The sequence below is a fragment of the Phyllobates terribilis genome, unplaced genomic scaffold (assembly GCF_046119375.1).
Source record: "Phyllobates terribilis strain yellow unplaced genomic scaffold, ASM4611937v1 Scaffold_4__5_contigs__length_816908805, whole genome shotgun sequence".
NCBI lineage: Eukaryota > Metazoa > Chordata > Amphibia > Anura > Dendrobatidae > Phyllobates > Phyllobates terribilis.
Genome location: NW_027362764.1, coordinates 685,177,225 through 685,187,224, shown reverse-complemented (window position 1 = coordinate 685,187,224; position 10,000 = coordinate 685,177,225).

Sequence of the window (10,000 nt, the reverse complement as noted above, 5' to 3'; positions counted from 1 at the left end):
ATTAGCTTAATTGTTGAGATTCACCCATCTTTCCTTGGATCCTGGCTGGTAAATCATGTCTTTGTCCAGCATGTGTCCAGGCCTACATGTCATCTGCTTCTCAGCATGAAGATTCTGTGTCTTGTGGGGTGGGCAGAGCAAGAGAGCCCCCCCTTTCTGTACCATGGGCTTTTATAGCCAGTCGTATGGACACCTGTTCTACATATGGTAGTGAACCAAAAATACACACACAAATAGCGCATGTCAACTAGACACGATGGCTGAGGCATAGAACTCAGAAAAAAGATTATCGATTAACATTCCAAATGAATTTCCATAATTAACCATTTAACATTTCCCCCTTTTTTGAGAATAAAAGGACTTTAACTGAAATTTCTCAAAAGAAGATACATTCATCAATCATTTTTTCTTTCCTTCTTCCTTGGCAATATCATTAAATTTCCATAATAATAATAATAGTAATAATAGTATCAATATCGGATTATTGTTATATAATGATGTGAATTCATGTTATGGTAAGCCGTGACTAATATTCATTTAATATGTATAATTATACTTCCCTATATCTAAATTGAAGCAATCGCGGGTTCAATCGTCATCATCTGATGTCATCGGGTCGTCGTCTCGTCTTCTTCTTGGTTCTTTTATAACACAGTCTTTAGATGAAAACTCCTTTGAAATAAATTACAGCATGTAGATATTGTACAGTCCATAATTGTGTTCATTATTGTTCAGTCCATAAACTGTACTCTTTATTAGAAAGATCATGTGTGTCAGTTGATAAGAAAACAAAGTCCATGGATGAAATGTAGCTTTAATATCTGTGCAGTGTCACCTGGCCTTACGTTGGATCGTCTTTGGAATCTTCCGTGTGTCCGCACTGGTCTCGTGTCACTTTTGGAACAGATGTGACGTCTTTGGTCAGTAAAGCAAGGGTTAACTTGACACTTCCCTGCTATATATAGCACCATAACCAGTACTCAGTCCTTTATATACAGGACACATATGCCAGGTATTACCTGTTCACCAGCTTTCATTGAAGCGTTGCAGGTGATAAGAAACCAGTGGAACGTGATGAAACTTGAACACAACACAGTACATATAGGATCATCGTCCTCTGCCATCCTGGTGATCAGTGGTGTGAATTGTATTGTATGTAATGGACACAGTCTATTATAACACTCAGCATTCACACCTGTTACCTTCTGAGACGTCCGGATATCAGTTGCTTCTTCTTGTAACTTTTGAGAATCTCTTTGATGTATAAAAATTAAAAATTCTTTATTAAGATAGAATTCATAATTGCGATGTCTTGATTGAAGTCTTCATTCCCTAATCTGATACCAAATCTGGCAGTTTTTCCTAACCTATAATATCACAGCGTACCATAGCAATCAGTAATATCCATCTAATTATTATCAAATTATTAAAATAAATTATGTTTGGAATAATAAACAATAATAGATAATAATTCATTATCAATCAAGTTCTCCATATGATAGAACATTTTTATGTCATAGGTGTAATTACCTTTTCCAACCCATAGGTGTCAGTGTATTTTGAAAAACAAGTTTTTATATCTTTATTAAACCAATAATATCAAAGAATGTATACTCCTGAACCAAAATGAATAAATATATGAATGTATGAATGAATGAATAAATGAATGAATGAATTGTTGTGTTTACTCAGAAAATGTAAACATTTTTTTCCTTAGCAATATATATTTAATGAAGCAATACTCTTGTATTAGACATTACTTTATTAAATATTAATGTGTTTTCTCAATTGAGATATTGAACTGAAATAAAATCAAATGAGAATTAAAAAATGAAAAAATAGAAAAATAAGAAGTATAAAGTAAGAATAAAATTTGAAAAATGAAAAATAAAATTAAGAGTAAAAATAAGAATAAAAATAAAAATAAGGCCTTTAAATTTTAATGACAAATGCAGAGTAATTATATTCTCCATAAAAAATACCCTTATAGCTCCATTAGCTGGATGATTTCATATTTGTCATAACCTTGTACCACCAAAAAATATTAAATTATGCAACTTTGCATGTAATACCCTTCTTAATTATACCATAGTACCTTATTATTATTTCTTCTTTATTAAAACGTGTGGAAAATAAGTATTGATCAAAAGTGATTATGTAATCAGGATCAAAAACACATTTTCCCCCTTAATACCAAAAAATATTATTTTATAAAATTTATGTATATATCAGAACCCAATTAAAAATAATTATTCTTCTAGAAATATTGTGCATAAATTTCATATCGATGAGTAGCATAGATTTGACTAAAGAGAGGTGTGTACCTATTTAGGTAACCATTAAAAATAATATTATAGTTATTCAAGAATATTATCATGTGGAAAATTATTCTAAATATAAATTTGCTTTGTAAACCATTTTGATGTGTGGTTGCCCTTATCCACTATTAGTTAAATCAAGAAATAATAATTATTAAAGAAATATAGAAATATATATATGTAGATAATACCTAATTATGTATTATAATTTCCTCAGAATTAAATATATTTTTGTACCTTCACATAAAGAAACATTTTTTTTTTCAAACATACAAACATACGAGGCCTCTGTCACATCAATCACACTTTGCAGCTGCTGATTTACTCATCTGTCACCTTCACTCTGACATTCACAGATCTGTTCAACTCAAACATTCCACATATGAAGTTTTAGATATATATATATATATATATTTAACCCAAAATTGTTGTATCCCAATTTATTAATGCGCATTGCCATATCAATTGAATATCTTTATATTTCTTTGAATATTCCCCAAGTACATATTATACAATATGAGAGTAAGTCACTGGAATTTCAGACACTTGAAAAAACTCTTGTCTTAGATTCTTTTTTCACTGGCTGCCCGGTCTTAAGTTACATCAGTTGAAAATATAATGAATGGGATCCTATACTATTAGCTCAAAGTTCAAAGGCCGCAGCTGTCACACGTCATGCTGTAAAGCTACTTTAATTTGCACGAACACTTCATGCACAGAAAATATTAGCAGCACAAAAGAATTAATAAGTATTACATATATATTATAGTTCAGCTAGATATATTGTTATTATTTTAAAATGTTATACACATAAAATCATGCAATTTTTTCACTTTCTGTGTGAATAAAGAAATAAATCCATTTTAGAGTTCTTTGATCAAATCCTGCTTTGGAATGAAAACTCTAAGGAAATATAAGAAAATAAAATTAAATATCAAATTCATACAGAAACAGAATTATTTAAATATCTTATACATATATTGGTTGGTTCTAATGTAATTCAAAATATTGCTACTTAAATTTATATATATGAAGTTCTAATTTATTAATTAATATATATATATATATATTTTATAAACGTATATATAAATACAATTATACGCAATCTCTACTTAGACAAGTGTATATATATATATATATATATATATATGAACTATTAGAAACTATGTAACTACAATTTTACTGTATGAGATTATAAATAAATATTGAGACATTGTATTACATTTTGATACAACATTATAATTACAGTTTTTCCTTAGCCACTCCCTAAACCAAATCTTCTGTCTCTCTCAAATATCTCCAGGAACGCCCTATTTAGGAAAGACATTTTTCTATCCTTCAAAACCTCAGAGAACTGCCTGTTCTTCTGTCCACATTCCATGACGTCACAGTGAGTTGGTCGTCTCACCTGTCTCTGTCCATCAGTTTCAGCCATTTTCCTTTTTAGAGAATCACAGTTCTGACTGAGAATTAACTCATTCTGTGGAGAGATGGATCTTTGCACTGGCTGATATGGCTTATAACATATATGAAATCTTCTGCGTATTTGATAGAGTTCACTATGGGGATGACTCAGTCTAGGAGAGTTTGATATTGGCTTTTGGTAAGATTTTACCTTTCCTGGTTTTATAAATTTAGCTTGATTTATTTTCTTTTCACGATTCTCATGTTTTCTAACAAAATCCAGCATCTGCGCACATTCAAATAATGAATTTTTTGTGATGCCATAACTTGGGAAACTGAATTTAGGAATTTGAATTTTTGTACAAAAGTTGTTATCATATGTTGTACTTTTCCATTTTTGATGAGAGCTTTGTACAACCGTTCAAATATGGACATGAATGTATATGTACATTCCTTCCTACCAATCCTTAGTTTCTGCAGATCTTCTATGTTGGGAAAATCCTTTGTGACACAATAAATAAAATATCTTAATCTGTCCGAATCATTTTCCCATCCATTAGGAGAGTCATTTTCACAGGGCATTAAATGTAAACGTCTGGACAATGTCACAGGAATCCATATTTTAAATAATTGATTCCTCTCCTCATTGGATAAATCAAACTTATCATAGAAGCTCTCAAATGTCTCTGAATTTCTACAGGCATGGATTTTGACATCATATTTTGGCATGATTTTGTATAATTTCAGCAAATTTTTCCTCATTTTAATTTGGAGTTGAGCCTGGGTAATTCCAGAATTCTCTGATATTTTTAGTGGCTCTTGTATGTCCGTTCCTCCTACGTCACTCACGTCTCCTCCCACATCACCTAGTATGTCGGTTTCTCGTATGTCAGTCATGTCTCCTCCCATGTCAGGTTTCTGTATGTCCGTCTCTTGGTCAGACCCAAGGTCACCTTCAGTTACAGACACGTGTCTTACTTCTTGTTCATTTTCCACATTACAGTCAGAATCAGTATCACCGTCTGACACTTCTACACTATTTTCCTGCTTAGAAATCTCTAACACAAGACTATGAAAAAAATCTACCAAATGTAGAATATTTCTCAATTTCTGTTTGTGTCTATTTACCAATTTAGAAGTTAACTGTAAATTCTGCAATTCACATTCTTTGTATAAACTGAGCCACAAAACTTCTATGTCATCTCCTACATTACCTTTGAAATTAATATTACTTTGTTTAGCAAAAGAAGAAATTATATCCATATTTTGCTTACCTTAAGATTCCTTGGCTTCTCTTTATCAGCACCTCTTGTCTTCAGTTCGTCTGATTCTTTTCCTGTGTGATTCTGTTCCTTGTTAGTACCTCTGCTTCCTGTCTTTCCTCAGTCTGTAGGTCCTTTCTGCTTCTCGTGACAAACTAGTGAATTTACTGACACGTGAACAACAGCTGTTCAGATCGTAAGGACTCCCCCCTTGTTCACGGAAGAAATTCACTTACTTAATTTAAAAAACAAAAAAACAGGACTGGCTGGCTCACCATTGTAAAATAATACTCTTCCTGTATTATTTTTTTCTACTGAGGACTTCTCAAAGTATCAATATCACGATATTCTTATAAAAAAATGTATCTATTTATTCTTGGATTGTCCATTAAAAAGAATCAGATTGCAGCAGGTACATACAATAATTAGTTATAAAGTAATTGTCCATTTGTCCATAATTAGCTTAATTGTTGAGATTCACCCCTCTTTCCTTGGATCCTGGCTGGTAAATCATGTCTTTGTCCAGCATGTGTCCAGGCCTACTTGTCATCTGCTTCTCAGCATGAAGATTCTGTGTCTTGTGGGGTGGGCAGAGCAAGAGAGCCCCCCCTTTCTGTACCATGGGCTTTTATAGCCAGTCGTATGGACACCTGTTCTACATATGGTAGTGAACCAAAAATACACACACAAATAGCGCATGTCAACTAGACACGATGGCTGAGGCATAGAACTCAGAAAAATGATTATCGATTAACATTCCAAATGAATTTCCATAATTAACCATTTAACATTTCCCCCTTTTTTGAGAATAAAAGGACTTTAACTGAAATTTCTCAAAAGAATATACATTCATCAATCATTTTTTCTTTCCTTCTTCCTTGGCAATATCATTAAATTTCCATAATAATAATAATAGTAATAATAGTATCAATATCGGATTATTGTTATATAATGATGTGAATTCATGTTATGGTAAGCCGTGACTAATATTCATTTAATATGTATAATTATACTTCCCTATATCTAAATTGAAGCAATCGCGGGTTCAATCGTCATCATCTGATGTCATCGGGTCGTCGTCTCGTCTTCTTCTTGGTTCTTTTATAACACAGTCTTTAGATGAAAACTCCTTTGAAATAAATTACAGCATGTAGATATTGTACAGTCCATAATTGTGTTCATTATTGTTCAGTCCATAAACTGTACTCTTTATTAGAAAGATCATGTGTGTCAGTTGATAAGAAAACAAAGTCCATGGATGAAATGTAGCTTTAATATCTGTGCAGTGTCACCTGGCCTTACGTTGGATCGTCTTTGGAATCTTCCGTGTGTCCGCACTGGTCTCGTGTCACTTTTGGAACAGATGTGACGTCTTTGGTCAGTAAAGCAAGGGTTAACTTGACACTTCCCTGCTTTATATAGCACCATAACCAGTACTCAGTCCTTTATATACAGGACACATATGCCAGGTATTACCTGTTCACCAGCTTTCATTGAAGCGTTGCAGGTGATAAGAAACCAGTGGAACGTGATGAAACTTGAACACAACACAGTACATATAGGATCATCGTCCTCTGCCGTCCTGGTGATCAGTGGTGTGAATTGTATTGTATGTAATGGACACAGTCTATTATAACACTCAGCATTCACACCTGTTACCTTCTGAGACGTCCGGATATCAGTTGCTTCTTCTTGTAACTTTTGAGAATCTCTTTGATTTATAAAAATTAAAAGTCTTTATTAAGATAGAATTCATAATTGCGATGTCTTGATTGAAGTCTTCATTCCCTAATCTGATACCAAATCTGGCAGTTTTTCCTAACCTATAATATCACAGCGTACCATAGCAATTAGTAATATCCATCTAATTATTATCAAAATATTAAAATAAATTATGTTTGGAATAATAAACAATAATAGATAATAATTCATTATCAATCAAGTTCTCCATATGATAGAACATTTTTATGTCATAGGTGTAATTACCTTTTCCAACCCATAGGTGTCAGTGTATTTTGAAAAAACAAGTTTTTATATCTTTATTAAACCAATAATATCAAAGAATGTATACTCCTGAACCAAAATGAATAAATATATGAATGTATGAATGAATGAATGAATGAATAAATGAATGAATGAATTGTGTTTACTCAGAAAATGTAAACATTTTTTTCCTTAGCAATATATATTTAATGAAGCAATACTCTTGTATTAGACATTACTTTATTAAATATTAATGTGTTTTCTCAATTGAGATATTGAACTGAAATAAAATCAAATGAGAATTAAAAAATGAAAAAATAGAAAAATAAGAAGTATAAAGTAAGAATAAAATTTTAAAAATGAAAAATAAAATTAAGAGTAAAAATAAGAATAAAAAAAAAATAATCCTTTAAATTTTAATGACAAATGCAGAGTAATTATATTCTCCATAAAAAATACCCTTATAGCTCCATTATCTGGATGATTTCATATTTGTCATAACCTTGTACCACCAAAAAATATTAAATTATGCAACTTTGCATGTAATACCCTTCTTAATTATACCATAGTACCTTATTATTATTTCTTCTTTATTAAAATGTGTAGAAAATAAGTATTGATCAAAAGTGATTATGTAATCAGGATCAAAAACACATTTTCCCCCTTAATACCAAAAATATTATTTTATAAAATGTATGTATATATCAGAACCCAATTAAAAATAATTATTCTTCTAGAAATATTGTGCATAAATTTCATATCGATGAGTAGCATAGATTTGACTAAAGAGAGGAGTGTACCTATTTAGGTAACCATTAAAAATAATATTATAGTTATTCAAGAATATTATCATGTGGAAAATTATTCTAAATATAAATTTGCTTTGTAAACCATTTTGATATGTGGTTGCCCTTATCCACTATTAGTGAAATCAAGAAATAATAATTATTAAAGAAATATAGAAATATATATATGTAGATAATACCTAATTATGTATTATAATTTCCTCAGAATTAAATATATTTTTGTACCTTCACATAAAGAAACATTTTTTTTTTCAAACATACAAACATACGAGGCCTCTGTCACATCAATCACACTTAGCAGCTGCTGATTTACTCATCTGTCACCTTCACTCTGACATTCACAGATCTGTTCAACTCAAACATTCCACATATGAAGTTTTAGATATATATATATATATTTAACCCAAAATTGTTGTGTCCCAATTTATTAATGCGCATTGCCATATCAATTGAATATCTTTATATTTCTTTGAATATTCCCCAAGTACATATTATATAATATGAGAGTAAGTCACTGGAATTTCAGACACTTGAAAAAACTCTTGTCTTAGATTCTTTTTTCACTGGCTGCCCGGTCTTAAGTTACATCAGTTGAAAATAGAATGAATGGGATCCTATACTATTAGCTCAAAGTTCAAAGGCCGCAGCTGTCACACGTCATGCTGTAAAGCTACTTTAATTTGCACGAACACTTCATGCACAGAAAATATTAGCAGCACAAAAGAATTAATAAGTATTACATATATATTATAGTTCAACTAGATATATTGTTATTATTTTAAAATGTTATACACATAAAATCATGCAATTTTTCACTTTCTGTGCGAATAAAGAAATAAATCCATTTTAGAGTTCTTTGATCAAATCCTGCTTTGGAATGAAAACTCTAAGGAAATATAAGAAAATAAAATTAAATATCAAATTCATACAGAAACAGAATTATTTAAATATCTTATACATATATTGGTTGGTTCTAATTTAATTCAAAATATTGCTACTTAAATTTATATATATGAAGTTCTAATTTATTAATTAATATATATATATATATATTTTATAAACGTATGTATAAATACAATTATACGCAATCTCTACTTAGACAAGTGTATATATATATATATATATATATATATATGAACTATTAGAAACTATGTAACTACAATTTTACTGTATGAGATTATAAATAAATATTAAGACATTGTATTACATTTTGATACAACATTATAATTACAGTTTTTCCTTAGCCACTCCCTAAACCAAATCTTCTGTCTCTCTCAAATATCTCCAGGAACGCCCTATTTAGGAAAGACATTTTTCTATCCTTCAAAACCTCAGAGAACTGCCTGTTCTTCTGTCCACATTCCATGACGTCACAGTGAGTTGGTCGTCTCACCTGTCTCTGTCCATCAGTTTCAGCCATTTTCCTTTTTAGAGAATCACAGTTCTGACTGAGAATTAACTCATTCTGTGGAGAGATGGATCTTTGCACTGGCTGATATGGCTTATAACATATATGAAATCTTCTGCGTATTTGATAGAGTTCACTATGGGGATGACTCAGTCTAGGAGAGTTTGATATTGGCTTTTGGTAAGATTTTACCTTTCCTGGTTTTATAAATTTAGCTTGATTTATTTTCTTTTCACGATTCTCATGTTTTCTAACAAAATCCAGCATCTGCGCACATTCAAATAATGAATTTTTTTGTGATGCCATAACTTGGGAAACTGAATTTAGGACTTTGAATTTTTGTACAAAAGTTGTTATCATATGTTGTACTTTTCCATTTTTGATGAGAGCTTTGTACAACCGTTCAAATATGGACATGAATGTATATGTACATTCCTTCCTACCAATCCTTAGTTTCTGCAGATCTTCTATGTTGGGAAAATCCTTTGTGACACAATAAATAAAATATCTTAATCTGTCCGAATGATTTTCCCATCCATTAGGAGAGTCATTTTCACAGGGCATTAAATGTAAACGTCTGGACAATGTCACAGGAATCCATATTTTAAATAGTTGATTCCTCTCCTCATTGGATAAATCAAACTTATCAGAGAAGCTCTCAAATGTCTCTGAATTTCTACAGGCATGGATTTTGACATCATATTTTGGCATGATTTTGTATAATTTCAGCAAATTTTTCCTCATTTTAATTTGGAGTTGAGCCTGGGTAATTCCAGAATTCTCTGATATTTTTAGTGGCTCTTGTACGTCCGTTCCTCC